This window comes from Elgaria multicarinata, chromosome 7 (assembly GCF_023053635.1).
Source record: "Elgaria multicarinata webbii isolate HBS135686 ecotype San Diego chromosome 7, rElgMul1.1.pri, whole genome shotgun sequence".
In the NCBI taxonomy this organism is placed as follows: domain Eukaryota; kingdom Metazoa; phylum Chordata; class Lepidosauria; order Squamata; family Anguidae; genus Elgaria; species Elgaria multicarinata.
In genome coordinates, this window is record NC_086177.1 from 115,368,073 (window position 1) to 115,383,127 (window position 15,055).

The window sequence follows — 15,055 nt, forward strand, 5'->3', positions numbered from 1 at the left end:
ACAGCTAAAGAACTCAACCAGCGCTGAAATACGGTGGGCTCTGCTTTTTCCGCTTATCAACTTTCCAACTATTGTGCATTCCACTCAGCCAAATCCTCTGGGCTGATGCTCTTTCTTGGAAACCTGAAGATCTGTAGAAAGCGTCAGGTGGGATCCTTGCAGCCACGGAATTTTGCAGCCACCATCCAAGGCTCCGACTTGCTAACCCTTGTCCGCCAATGGCAGCAAGAAGATGCATGCACCCAAGTGCAGATTCAAGCACCGGCAGAAGATGACAGCCCTCCTGTGGGCAATTATATACCTGATGGGCTTCTATATATGCATTCTTGCCCGTATTTCCCTGCTGGTCTCGCTCACTGTCAGGTTCTTGACCTCTGTCAGGATGGCCTCTCAGGCCACTTTGGACTCTTTAAAACACTCCACAGAATAACCAGAGATTTCTGGTTGTTTATTATTATTATTATTATTATTTATTTATTTATTTATTTATTTATTTAGCACCATTAATGTACAAGACACACAATGTTATGTTACCTCCTGTGAATTGTGTGTCCATGTGAAGGATCACGCTGGGAAAGCAGAGGGCCTGGTACCTCCTGTGTCAACTCCAGATGGACCCTGGGAAACAGTGATCCTAGACTTTCGTACAGAGCTAACTCAGCCTCCATAACACACAATCAACCTAGTGGTAGTTGATCCCTTCAGCTTATTTTGTACCATGCACAGGCTCTTCTACACTAGACGGAAAAGAACAACTCTATTCCCAACGAATATTTTCACAAGACCTCCTGGACCAGCTGGTGTATTTTTCAGTCATTGGATATAGGATTGCTCTCCTCTGCTCATCACCCTCCAACAGATAGGCAGCTGGAATAGACAAATCAACCTCTGGAACTGCATCTGCGTTGATATACGACCGATCCACATGATAACTGAGCCTCACCAACTCATTCAACCCATGAATGAGTTGGCCTACAACAACGCTGTTCATGTGTTTACGCAGTGCAGCTCATTCTTCTCAATTGATGACTTCCACACCCAGTATTTCCCCAATCCCTGCCCACATCCGACTGGACCATTGGCAGATGACCAATTCCTAGAAGAGTTGCACGTGTCCCGAAGGGCCAGAGAAGAATGGGAACAATCAGAACACTCGTATAAGGCCCAGGCTGATAAGAAGCAACCAGCAGACCAACCCCGAAAAATCAGAGATAAAGTTCGGCTCTCCACAAAGTATCCCAAAATTGTTCACCGCTGTTGAAAGCTGGATTATCACATACTGGGACTTTCCGCCATAATCCAGATCATCGTTCCTGTGGCTTTCGATCTCCACCTTCCCAGCTCCTTCAGCATTCATCCAGTGTTCCATCTTTCCTTGTTGACTCAGACCCACATCAATATCAAGCCCCCCGCCTCCAATACAAATAGATTGAGAAGAAGAGTTTGAGGTTTGCCTGAAGAACAGGACCTTAGAGAGGATCTTCCAGCCAGAACTTCCTGCTCTCCACGGCCCGGCCCTGCCTCCAGCCTGATCTGATGTGGCTGCTGCCTTGCTAAGCATAACCCAGAAGAGACAGGGGTCACTGCGTGACGACCTCTTCGCTTGGGCCTGGACTGGAGCGAGGAAAGCCATCCCTAAAGCTTCAGGGGAAGGATTCAAGGCAAATGCCTCCACCTCCCCTTCGTCCAGCTCACGGGGACACCTCCATCCCCCTCAGTCCACTCTTGAGTCCAAGCGGCACAAAGACAGCTGCTGGACTGGGAATCAGGTGAGCCTGCAATGGGAGGCGGAGGGTCGAGGTCAGGTATTGAAAAAGGCCACCTCACATCAAACTTGAAACCCACCACGCGCCCATAGTCAGGTGGTTTAGCCCCGCCTCTGCCAGAAGCCCCACCCCACCCCCGGAAGCCCCACCCAGATGGAGGCATCTCCTGACGGGGGCCATGTGCCTCTTCTAACAGATTCGTCCCTTTAGCCCCCTGCCATACAAGTGGGGGGATGGAAGCCGTTAGATATAGGGGTTAGGGATGTCCAAGTAGAAATTTGTGTCAATTCGGCTATAAATTGCGCACACTGGCATAAGATTGGCAGAAACGCTTTGTGCACCAAAAAGAGAAAAATTGCAGAAATTCCGCCAGCTGGCCTGTCTTTTTGCCACAGCTGGTGGAAGAGGGAACAGAGTCTGGGGGGCTGAGCTGAGAAAAATGTGTGGAGCTCCACCCCCCAACTGGATCCCTCCGACATCCCTAACGGGTTCGGGCTAAGGCAGGAGGGGTCGACACAGCAGTCAGAGGGCAAAACACAGCCAGGCAGTCACACACACGTTACACAGCCCTAAAGCAGAGTCACAAAGGAGTCCAGGGCCCAGTAGAAATTAGCACCAGTCGTAGGGCAAGATCCGGGAGGGAAGGCAGCAGACCCTGGATCATCCCCCACCCCACCCCAAGACGTCCCAGTTACAAATGTCCTTCCCTGGATGGACGGCATCTCTGATGGGGTGACGTGACCCCTCTGCAACCTCCTCATGCCCTCGATGGGTTTGTAGACAGGTCACCTGACCTCATCCGGTGATCCCTCCCCCCAGAGTAGGACTTCTTGGCATGGGGTCGGAAATGACCCATACGGGGTCACTTCCAGTCCCCCACATGTACAGCAGGGGTCTACGGCCTCATCCTATTGGTCCATGGGGTCCTGATGAGTTCGTTGAGGGGTCACATGACCCCCATCTGGTGATCCCTCCTTCCGGAGCAGGGCTCCGGACGTGGGACTTGCGGGGATGGGATCGGACTTCCGGCAGGGGCAGAGTTAACCACCTCCCACGTTAAAAGAAGGCGCAGGGTTTCCAGTTTGATGTGACGTCGCCTTTTTCCCCCCTCTGATGGGTTTGGTGCCCAATGTGTGGGGGAGACGAGACCTCTCTCTGCCCCATTGCAGGCTCAACCGGCCACAGAGATAGTGCCCCATAACACAGTTCAATGGGGCACAGGGGAGAAAACACCACGGGAGTCCAACTCCTGGGAGGCCCAGGCCCTCTGAGCCATTTCTTCTAGGACTGGACGATATTTTTGGGCCTGGCAAGGCAGGCGTTGCTGCAAGAGGCAGCCTGACATGGAAGAGGCCTCAGAGGATGATGATGCACAGCAGGAAGGGAAGAAGCTTTGATGATTCAGCAATTCCGAATCCTCTGCAACAAAGCAAAAGCAATTTGAGGTCCTATCGATGGAAGTAAATTTCCAAAAATACGCAAAACAGAGAGCCACATTCTCCTCTGCACAAGTCTCCTCCAGCCTTCTTCTGGCTTCTCTGGACTGCAGACCTTTGCCTGAAGAACAGGTCCTTAGAGAGGATCTTCCTGCCAGCATTTCATGCTCTCCACGGCCCGGCCCTGCCTCCAGCACGAGCTGATGTGGCTGCTACCTTGCTCAGAGTAACCCGGAAGAGACAGGGGTCACTGCGTGACGACCTCTTCGCTTGGGCCTGGACTGGAGCGAGGAAAGCCATCCCTAAAGCTTCAGGGGAAGGATTCAAGGCAAATGCCTCCACCTCCCCTTCGTCCAGCTCACGGGGACACCTCCATCCCCCTCAGTCCACTCTTGAGTCCAAGCGGCACAAAGACAGCTGCTGGACTGGGAATCAGGTGAGCCTGCAATGGGAGGCGGAGGGTCGAGGTCAGGTATTGAAAAAGGCCACCTCACATCAAACTCGAAACCCACCACGCGCCCGTAGTCAGGTGGTTTAGCCCCGCCTCTGCCAGAAGCCCCACCCCACCCCCGGAAGCCCCACCCAGACGGAGGCATCTCCTGACGGGGGCCATGTGCCTCTTCTAACAGATTCGTCCCTTTAGCCCCCTGCCATACAAGTGGGGGGATGGAAGCCGTTAGATATAGGGGTTAGGGATGTCCAAGTAGAAATTTGAGTCAATTCGGCTATAAATTGCGCACACTGGCATAAGATTGGCAGAAACGCTTTGTGCACCAAAAAGAGAAAAATTGCAGAAATTCCGCCAGCTGGCCTGTCTTTTTGCCACAGCTGGTGGAAGAGGGAACAGAGTCTGGGGGGCTGAGCTGAGAAAAATGTGTGGAGCTCCACCCCCCAACTGGATCCCTCCGACATCCCTAACGGGTTCGGGCTAAGGCAGGAGGGGTCGACACAGCAGTCAGAGGGCAAAACACAGCCAGGCAGTCACACACACGTTACACAGCCCTAAAGCAGAGTCACAAAGGAGTCCAGGGGCCAGTAGAAATTAGCACCAGTCGTAGGGCAAGATCCGGGAGGGAAGGCAGCAGACCCTGGATCATCCCCCACCCCACCCCAAGACGTCCCAGTTACAAACGTCCTTCCCTGGATGGATGGCGTCTCTGATGGGGTGACTTGACCCCTCTGCAACCTCCTCATGCCCTCGATGGGTTTGTAGACAGGTCACCTGACCTCATCCGGTGATCCCTCCCCCCAGAGTAGGACTTCTTGGCATGGGGTCGGAAATGACCCATACGGGGTCACTTCCAGTCCCCCACATGTACAGCAGGGGTCTACGGCCTCATCCTATTGGTCCATGGGGTCCTGATGAGTTCGTTGAGGGGTCACATGACCCCCATCTGGTGATCCCTCCTTCCGGAGCAGGGCTCCGGACGTGGGACTTGCGGGGATGGGATCGGACTTCCGGCAGGGGCAGAGTTAACCACCTCCCACGTTAAAAGAAGGCGCAGGGTTTCCGGTTTGATGTGACGTCGCCTTTTCGCCCCCTCTGATGGGTTTGGTGCCCAATGTGTGGGGGAGACGAGACCTCTCTCTGCCCCATTGCAGGCTCAACCGGCCACAGAGATGGTGCCCCGATAGGGGAGAAAACACCATGGGTGTCCAACTCCTGGGATGCCCAGGCCCTCTGAGCCATTTCTTCTAGGACTGGAGGACGTTTTTGGGCCTGGCAAGGCAGGCGTTGCTGCAAGAGTCAGCCTGATATGGAAGAGGCCTCAGAGGATGATGATGCACAGCAGGAAGGGAAGAAGCTTTGGTTATCCAGCAATTCCGAATCTCTGCAACAAAGCAAAAGCAATTTGAGGTCCTATCGATGGAAGTAAATTTCCAAAAATACGCAAAACAGAGAGCCACATTCTCCTCTGCACAAGTCTCCTCCAGCCTTCTTCTGGCTTCTCTGGACTGCAGACCTTTGCCTGAAGAACAGGTCCTTAGAGAGGATCTTCCTGCCAGCATTTCCTGCTCTCTACGGCCCGGCCCTGCCTCCAGCCTGAGCTGATGTGGGTGCTACCTTGCTCAGAGTAACCCGGAAGAGATAGGGCTCACTGCGTGACGACCTCTTCGCTTGGGCCTGGACTGGAGCGAGGAAAGCCATCCCTAAAGCTTCAGGGGAAGGATTCAAGGCAAATGCCCCCACCTCCCCTTCGTCCAGCTCACGGGGACACCTCCATCCCCCTCAGTCCACTCTTGAGTCCAAGCGGCACAAAGACAGCTGCTTGGACGGGGAATCAGGTGAGCCTGCAATGGGAGGCGGAGGGTCGAGGTCAGGTATTGAAAAAGGCCACCTCACATCAAACTCGAAACCCACCACGCGCCCATAGTCAGGTGGTTTAGCCCCGCCTCTGCCAGAAGCCCCACCCCACCCCCGGAAGCCCCACCCAGATGGAGGCATCTCCTGACGGGGGCCATGTGCCTCTTCTAACAGATTCGTCCCTTTAGCCCCCTGCCATACAAGTGGGGGGATGGAAGCCGTTAGATATAGGGGTTAGGGATGTCCAAGTAGAAATTTGAGTCAATTCGGCTATAAATTGCGCACACTGGCATAAGATTGGCAGAAACGCTTTGTGCACCAAAAAGAGAAAAATTGCAGAAATTCCGCCAGCTGGCCTGTCTTTTGCCACAGCTGGTGGAAGAGGGAACAGAGTCTGGGGGGCTGAGCTGAGAAAAATGTGTGGAGCTCCACCCCCCAACTGGATCCCTCCGACATCCCTAACGGGTTCAGGCTAAGGCAGGAGGGGTCGACACAGCAGTCAGAGGGCAAAACACAGCCAGGCAGTCACACACACGTTACACAGCCCAAAAGCAGAGTCACAAAGGAGTCCAGGGGCCAGTAGAAATTAGCACCAGTCGTAGGGCAAGATCCGGGAGGGAAGGCAGCAGACCCTGGATCATCCCCCACCCCACCCCAAGACGTCCCAGTTACAAACGTCCTTCCCTGGATGGACGGCGTCCCTGATGGGGTGACGTGACCCCTCTGCAACCTCCTCATGCCCTCGATGGGTTTGTAGACAGGTCACCTGACGTCATCCGGTGATCCCTCCCCCCAGAGTAGGACTTCTTGGCATGGGGTCGGAAATGACCCATACGGGGTCACTTCCAGTCCCCCACATGTACAGCAGGGGTCTACGGCCTCATCCTATTGGTCCATGGGGTCCTGATGAGTTCGTTGAGGGGTCACATGACCCCCATCTGGTGATCCCTCCTTCCGGAGCAGGGCTCCGGACGTGGGACTTGCGGGGATGGGATCGGACTTCCGGCAGGGGCAGAGTTAACCACCTCCCACGTTAAAAGAAGGCGCAGGGTTTCCGGTTTGATGTGACGTCGCCTTTTTCCCCCCTCTGATGGGTTTGGTGCCCAATGTGTGGGGGAGACGAGACCTCTCTCTGCCCCATTGCAGGCTCAACCGGCCACAGAGATGGTGCCCCGATAGGGGAGAAAACACCATGGGTGTCCAACTCCTGGGATGCCCAGGCCCTCTGAGCCATTTTGTCTAGGACTGGAGGAAGTTTTGGGGCCTGGCAAGGCAGCAGTTGCTGCAAGAGTCAGCCTGACATGGGAGGGGCCTCAGGGGCTGTTTCTCGAGAGCAGGAAGGGAAGAAGCTTTGATGATCCAACAATTCCAAATCCTCTGCAAAAAGCGCAAAAACAATTTTCCATTATATCAATGTGTCCAGATTGGGCGCCACACATGAAGAAGGATTGAGATGAATTGGAATGAGCTCAGAGAAGGGCAACAAAGAGGATCAGGGACTGGAACCCGAGTCCTGCAAGGAAAGATGGAAAGAACGGGTAACATTTAGCCTCCCGAAGGTGGATATGATGGCACTTTCCAAGTATCTGAAGGGTTGTCCTGCAGAAGAGGGCCTTTCTCATCCAAGACAAGAAATAACAGGTGTAACTTAGCGGAAAGCAGACTTCGGTTGAACCTGAGGAAAACATCCCTAATGGTCACAGCCATCGGACAATGGAACCAGATGCCTATGGAGGTGCTGGGCTCTTCATCACCCAAAGTATTCAAGCAGAGACTGGGCAGCCGTCTGTCACGGACGCTTGGAAATGCATTCCTACATTAAGCAGGGGGGTTGGCCTCAACGGCCGCTTCCTAGTCTAGGATTCTCTGATTCCCCTGATTCTATCATCAAGGCACGGAAGAATGTTACTCGCAAGAGAATGGCCATGGATGGGCCAGGCGTTGTCTGAACGTCAGAAGGGATGGTCGTTATGTGGGCATCGTAGACCTGCCCCAGTTCCCAAGGCGTGGCATCAGTGGCACGCAGACGCCCATCGTGCCATGAGAGGAGAAGAAACAGAATGACCTCCTCCAACACAAACAGTTGTTGGTCTATCTTGTTTGTTAAAATTGCATATTTTATTGATTTTCTTGTTTCAATCAGTTCATGTGAACTGCTTTGTGAGGTCAGTCTGTATAGCAATGAATAAACACCCTTCATGACTCAAAATCCAGTTGCTCATTGCGTGAATGATGTCATGGCTAGTTTTGCCTTAGATTGAGAGTTTCTGGAAGGCCCTTGTAGCGGCAATCAGTCTAATCACTGGTTTCTCTCTCTGATGTAATCCCACTTTCCCTACCTGCAATCCCGTGAGGTGGTGGAAGTCATGGGACCTCCGTTCAAACAGGGGTGAATTGGGTGAGGGAGAAAATGGCTGACCTCAAACCAGACTGAGCAGCCTCTCTAGAGGAAGGGACATTAAACAGAGGACTGTCTTCTGAGGGACCTTCAAATAGAGGACTACCTTCAGTAAAATAGCACTTCTGGCCACCCTAGTCGTGGGCTCTACAACATGGTTTCTGTTGGTGCCAAAATGTCCTCAGATGCCTCTTTTTGTGTCTGCCAGGGTCCCTCCTTTTTATTTCATAATATTTTTTAAAAAATTAAATGCATGCGTGGTTTTTTTTAAAAAATGATAAATCCTGGCTTCTGAAAGGAACAACAAGCCAGGAACCTGGGTTTGGACAATATGGTAAACGTTCCATTTCTGGTTAGTGTAGCCACTCCTGCGGCCATTGTGTTACACACCAAAATAAGAACGGATACAGATCCAGCTTCTTGTTTCGTGCAGTCAGGGGCGAAGTGTATTCTCTGCCCAGAGCAGCTGTGATTCAAAGGTTTCGTGATATTTGTTTATCATAACTGGCAGATAAATTCACAGAGGAGAAATCTAACGCAGCCTTCCCCACCCTGGTGTCCTCCAGATATTTTGGGGTACGACTACCATAATCCCTGGTCGTTGTCCAAGCTGGCAAGGGATGATGGGAACTGAATCCTAAACAACTGGAGGACACAATGTTAGGGAAGGCTAGCCTTCTATAAACAACACCCTTTGCATCATTCTCAGACGAGTAAAATGCTCGGAGGTCCCCTTTTTATTAACAAACTTTTAGGAGAAAAGTTGACTGCATTTCTGAAGCGAAGAGAGATTTTTCGCTCTTCATAAAGCCTATCTTGTTGCGGAAATGCAAGGGCTGAACACAAAGCCTAGCAGGAACGAGTTTGCTCTTCTCGTAGAGGAAAGTTCAGAATGTTCTCTGCAATAAGAGTTCCTCTCTATTCGGCCCTGGTTAGGCCTCCTCGAGAGTATTGCGTCCAGTTCTGGGCTCCACAATTCAAGAAGGACGCAGACAAGCTGGAGCGTGTTCAGAGGAGGGCAACCAGGAGGATCAGGGGTCTGGAAACAAAGCCCTATGAAGAGAGACTGAAAGAACTGGGCATGTTTAGCCTGGAGAAGAGAAAACAAGCTTATTCAAATCAAGGTTGCAAGTTGCCATAAAAAGCTAAACAGGGGAAAGGCAACTGATAAATCCATGCAATAAATGCATACGCTCAAACCAAGAAAGGGGAACGGTAAAAGGGGGCCACATTCCCTGACAGAGCAGATGTCATATAAACCTGCCTAGGTGTTATTCTCTGCAGAGGCGATGAGAGTGAAGATTAGGAAGAGGGCCTTCTCTGCTGTGGGCTCCCATCTATGAATCTTTATCCCTGGGAGGTTTACTTGGCACACCCACCCCAGGATTTATTTATTTTTTAGGAACCAGCAAAACACTTCATTCTGTTGTTGTTGTTTTTAACTCTTCTGCTGCTTCGTGCCATTTTTAGGCTGGTTGTATTTTTTACTTTTTTATTGTACAAGCACGCCACAATTTTAAAAATATTAGCATTAAGGGTGCTCTAGAAGTTACCTAAACAAAATAAACAAACAGGATGGGGTCAGGATGGGGACGAGCTTGGCTGGGACACTTGATTTCCCCTTAAGGGTGGGCAGAAACTTTCTCCTCACACAAGATATTGGGGAGGGGGTGGTCATGATGGAAGGGGGGGAGAATCAGTGGAGGTGGAGAATGTTATTCTGGCCCGCAACCTCTGCCCCCACCTTAAGATTTGACAAAAATGTTAGTGGGAGAAAAGAAGAACATGAGAAGTACTATTATGGATCAGACCAAGGGTCCATCTAGTCCAGCACTCTGTTCACACAGGGGCCAACCAGCTGTCAGCCAGGGACCCACAAGCAGGACACAGGTGCAACAGCACCTTCTCACCCATGTCCCCCAGCAACTAGAGTACATAGGCGAGGGTGACCCTATGAAAAGGAGGACAGGGCTCCTGTATCTTTAACAGCTGTATTGAAAAAGGAATTTCAGCAGGTGACATTTGTATATATGAAGAACCTGGTGAAATTTCCTCTTTCTCACAACAGTTAAAGCTGCAGGAGCCCTGCCCTCGTTTAAATCTGGTCACTCTAGTATAGCTCCTGCAGCTTTCACTGTTGTGATGAAGAGGGAATTTTACCAGGTTCCCCTTATATACAAATGACACCTGGTGAAATTCCCTTTTCTATGCAACTGTTAAAGATACAGATATCTCCTTTTCATAGGGTCACCTTAACAAAGGCATACTGCCTCTAATACTGGAGGTATTCTTCCTCCCAAACCTAAGAAAAAACAATTTGGGATGGAGTTACAATGAGGGGGGGCAGCTTGCTCTTCATGCAAGCAAACTAGGTAGGGGACGATTATGGGGTGGGGGGATTGTAGGATGGCTGTATGGCCTCTTTTACAGAGAACAGTCCTCTAATTAAAGGGCTGCCAGAGGGACTAGATGTTCTTACAAAGTGATGTATAATCCGGTTTGTTTATTATACATCACTTTGTAAGAACATCTAGTCTGGTTTCAAGATAAAGAACCACCGGAAAGGGGAGCAGGCAGATGGGCTTTGAATTTGCCCACCCACAGGTGGCACCTAGTCATCCCACTGCGCACCTGGCACCCAGCACACCTGGTCACCCTCTTCAACGTGATGGTGAGATGCACCGTATTTCTTTGCTAATTGTAACAAGTCTTGTTGAAATTTGCATGCATACATGGAAATTGTATGCAAATTAGCACATGCAAATTGTATGCAAATTAGCACCCTCTTTCTGGGCGGTTCACACCTGGCCACACCCTAGTGGGGGCAGCTCACCTCACCTGCCCTCCTAATCCCCCCCCAAGAGGCCACGGGGGGGGGGGGTTAGGAAAGAGGTAGCAGTGCCCACCAACCGCTATGTCCCGCCCCCTCATCGGAATCCTCATGAGCCGCTCCAACTTGAGCCACTGCTCCTCCGCGGCACTCCGGGGAATGACCAGCGGCTGCGGCTCCTTCCGGGGCCGGGAATGCCGCGTCGGCCCCGCCGCCATCCCACCCACCCCTTCCCTTCTCCTTTTCCCTGCTCAAAAGGCTGCGGCCCCGACCGATGACGTCACGGAGGGCGACGGTCAGAGAAGAAAGTCCTGCGGAGGCGACGGCGGGTGGGAAGGGGGTGGGGCATCCTGGTCCCGCCCTGTGGCGTTACACCCCACAAGTCAATTCCAAATGTATGTCTGCAGTTTGTGGTTTTTAGAATGTTGGCCGAAGTGGGCGGAGTTAGAATGTCTTGGGAGGGGGAGGAGGGATATATAAGGGAAGGACGGAGGGGATTGAGAGGGACTTGTTAGGTCCTCTTAGAGCAGCCTTTCTCAACCTGGGGCGCTCCAGATGTGTTGGACTACAACTCCCAGAATGCCCCAGCCAGCTGGCTGGGGCATTCTGGGAGATGCAGTCCAACACATCTGGAGCGCCCCAGGTTGAGAACCACTGCCTTAGAGTCTGTAGTGCTCTCTGTGTTTATGGTACTTAAGTTCTGGGAAATTTGAGGGTCAGTGTAGTGAGTGGTGTCTCTGGAGTGTGGTGTGCACGTAGTGGATGTATATTAATCAATACTGATAATAAAGAAAGTTCAAGAGTGATTGTGTGAGAGAAAGGAAAGCGCGAATGTGAATGAGTGACAGGATTGTATGGAAGGTTTCAAAAAGGTTTTTAAATGTTGTTATTTGATTATTATTATTATTATTTATTTATATAGCACCATCAATGTACATGGTGCTGTACAGATAACACAGTAAATAGCAGGACCCTGCCGCATAGGCTTACAATCTAATAAGTTGTAGTAAACAATAAAGAGGGAAGGAGAATGCAAACAGGCACAGGGAAGTGTAAACAGGCGCCGGGTAGGGTGAGGCTAACAGTATAGAGTCAGAACAAACTCAATATTTGAAGGCTACAGGGAAAAGAAAAGTTTTTAGCTGAGTTTTAAAAGCTGTGATTGAGTTGGTAGTTCTCAAGTGTTCTGGAAGAGCGTTCCAGGCGTAAGGGGCAGCAGAAGAAAAAGGACGGAGCCGAGTAAGGGAAGTGGAGGTCCTTGGGCAGGCAAGAAGCATGGCATCAGAGGAGCGGAGAGCACGAGCGGGGCAATAGTGTGAGATGAGAGAGGAGAGATAGGCAGGAGCTAGGCCGTGAAAAGCTTTGAAGGTCAACAGGAGAAGTTCATATTGGATTCTGGAGTGAATTGGAAGCCAATGGAGAGATTTCAGAAGTGGAGTAACATGGTCAGAGCGGCGGGCCAAGAAGATGATCTTAGCGGCAGAGTGGTGAACAGAGACCAGCGGACTGATGTGAGACGAGGGAAGGCCAGAGAGAAGGAGGTTGCAGTAGTCCAACCGAGAGATAACCAGTGCGTGAACGAGAGTCTTGGCAGAAGAGACAGACAAAAATGGTCGGATCCATTTGAAACAAAGCTTGTGAACTTTTAAAAATAAATTTGGATTGTTTGTTTTTAAACTACCACAAAAATCCCACGTGTCTGTTTGGCATTTATCATCTTAAGTTTACACATTTAACACCCACTCTGACAATCATTTACCTCAGCAGATATAACTCACAGCGCATTATTATATATATTAAAATCCTTCTCCAATTTTAACCCCTTTCTCCACATAGTTTGGAGGAAGGTGGGCTTTATCCCTCGCCTCAGGCATATCAAGCGGTGGTGCTGGGCTTGAGCAGGGAGTAGCCTCGGCCGGGTCTGTTGTTCAGAGCCTGTGTCGCCCCATAAGAAGTGGTGGCAGCAGTGGGATCTGGTGTTCAGAGCCTGTGTCGTGGCACGCCCCCTCTACTCTCACTCCTCCTCCTCCTTCTGACGAATAGGTATTTATTTATTTATTTATTTATTTATTTATTTATTTATTTCACTTATATACCGCTCCCATAGCCAGGGCTCTCTGGGCGGTTTACAGAAATTCTAAAATTGAGGTAAAAACAAGTATACAAAATTTAAAACTCTAAAACACAGAATATTAATAAGGCACTTAATATTAATGAGGGTGCGAAAACTCGGCCAGAACTGACGGTTTAAAAAAAGAAGAAGAAGAAGCGGATGGGCACCGCTGCTCCTGAGGCGATTGGAGAAGGGATTCGCGCGAGGGGAGAACTCCCAGAATCCCTCACGGCCATGTTGGTGTTCTTCGTTATGAGCGTGCAATAATAATTCCTGAGGCGTTTTAGTTTCAAATATAAATATAAATATATTTATACAAATATAATTTATACAAATATAAATATACGCCCTGACTTCATGAAAGGTAACAAAATAAAGTGGATTTTTGGCATGGAGGGAGAACCCCAAAAATGCCATTATGTTTTGTTAAGCTTTCGCTGTGTGAAATATAATAAAAATACCCAGGTCACAGTAAAACATAGGATTTTAAAAATGCGCTTTGTTGTATTTTTAAAATCTTGTACTACACCTAAGAAATAGTATACTGAAAAGCACTTTATAAATACTGTCAATAACACACCCGCATACAAGATCACTTATTATATTTGTACTAAACTTCTGACAGGCTCTCAACTTATACAAAATAAATTAACTAAAATCTCCCTTATAATTTCCTCCCACTGATTCTAGTTCTGCCCTCTGGAGCAACAGAGAACAAATCTAAGTGTCTTCTGCATGAAATCCTGTCAGATATTTGACTAGTATGGTCATCTTTTCGGCGCCAGGTCAAGACTTTTCTCCCAGGCATTTAGCAATATGTAATGACCCTGGGTCTGCTTTTTTTTGGCTCATCGTTTTTAAAGTTGGTTTTAAATGTATGTCTATTTTGCTGGTTTTTGTGTTTTTTAATCTTTGTATATTGTTTTTAAGCGTTTTATCTTATGTGAAACGCCCAGAGAGCTTTGGCTATGGGGCGGTATACAAATACAAATACAACAACAACAACAACAACAACAACAACAACAACAACAACAACAACAATAATATATGTCCTCATGAAAGCGGTATATAAAAGGCAGGAGCCACACGACTGCTTTATAGCAGTATTGAAGTGCACTGACAACTGTTGGGACCCATTGACACAGACCATATAGCACTTTCATACTGCAATATCCTGCTTGGTGTGGCTCCTGCCTTTTATATACCGCTTTCATACTGCAATATCCTGCTTGGTGTGGCTTCTGCCTTTTATATACCGCTTTCCTACTGCAATATCCTGCTTGGTGTGGCTCCTGCCTTTTATATACCGCTTTCATACTGCAATATCCTGCTTGGTGTAGATTAGGCCAAGGTTTCTAGATCCTGCACCACCCTGGTTGCTCCAGGATGCTCCAAACTATTCTGTAGCCAACTGTGAATTTATTTATTTATTTATTTATTTATTTATTACATTTTTATACCGCCCAATAGCCGAAGCTCTCTGGGCGGTTCACAAAAATTAAAACCACAATAAAACACCCAACAGGTTAAAAACACAATTACGAAATACAGTATAAAAAGCGCAACCAGGATAAAACCACACAGCAAAGTTGATATAAGATTAAAATACAGAGTTAAAACAGTAAAATTTAAATTTAAGTTAAAATTAAGTGTTAAAATACTGAGTGAATAAAAAGGTCTTCAGCTGGCGACGAAAGCAGTACAGTGTAGGCGCCAGGCGGACCTCTCTGGGGAGCTTGTTCCACAACCGGGGTGCCACAGCGGAGAAGGCCCTCCTCCTAGTAGCCACCTGCCTCACTTCCTTTGGCAGGGGCTCACGGAGAAGGGCCCCTGTAGATGATCTTAAGGTCCGGGTAGGTACATATGGGAGGAGGCGTTCCTTCAGATAACCTGGCCGCAAACCGTTTAGGGCTTTAAATGTCAATACCAGCACTTTGAATTGGGCCCAGACCTGGACTGGCAGCCAATGAAGCTGGAAAAGGACTGGCGTAATGTGATCTCGCCGGCCAGTCCCTGTTAGTAAACAGGCTGCCCTATTTTGTACCAGCTGAAGCTTCCAGACCGTTTTCAAAGGCAGCCCCACGTATAACGCATTGCAGTAATCCAAGCGAGAGGTTATCAGAGCATGGATAACTGTAGCTAGGCTATCTCTGTCCAGATAAGGGCGTTGTTGGTATATCAACCTAAGCTGATAAAAGGTGCTCTTT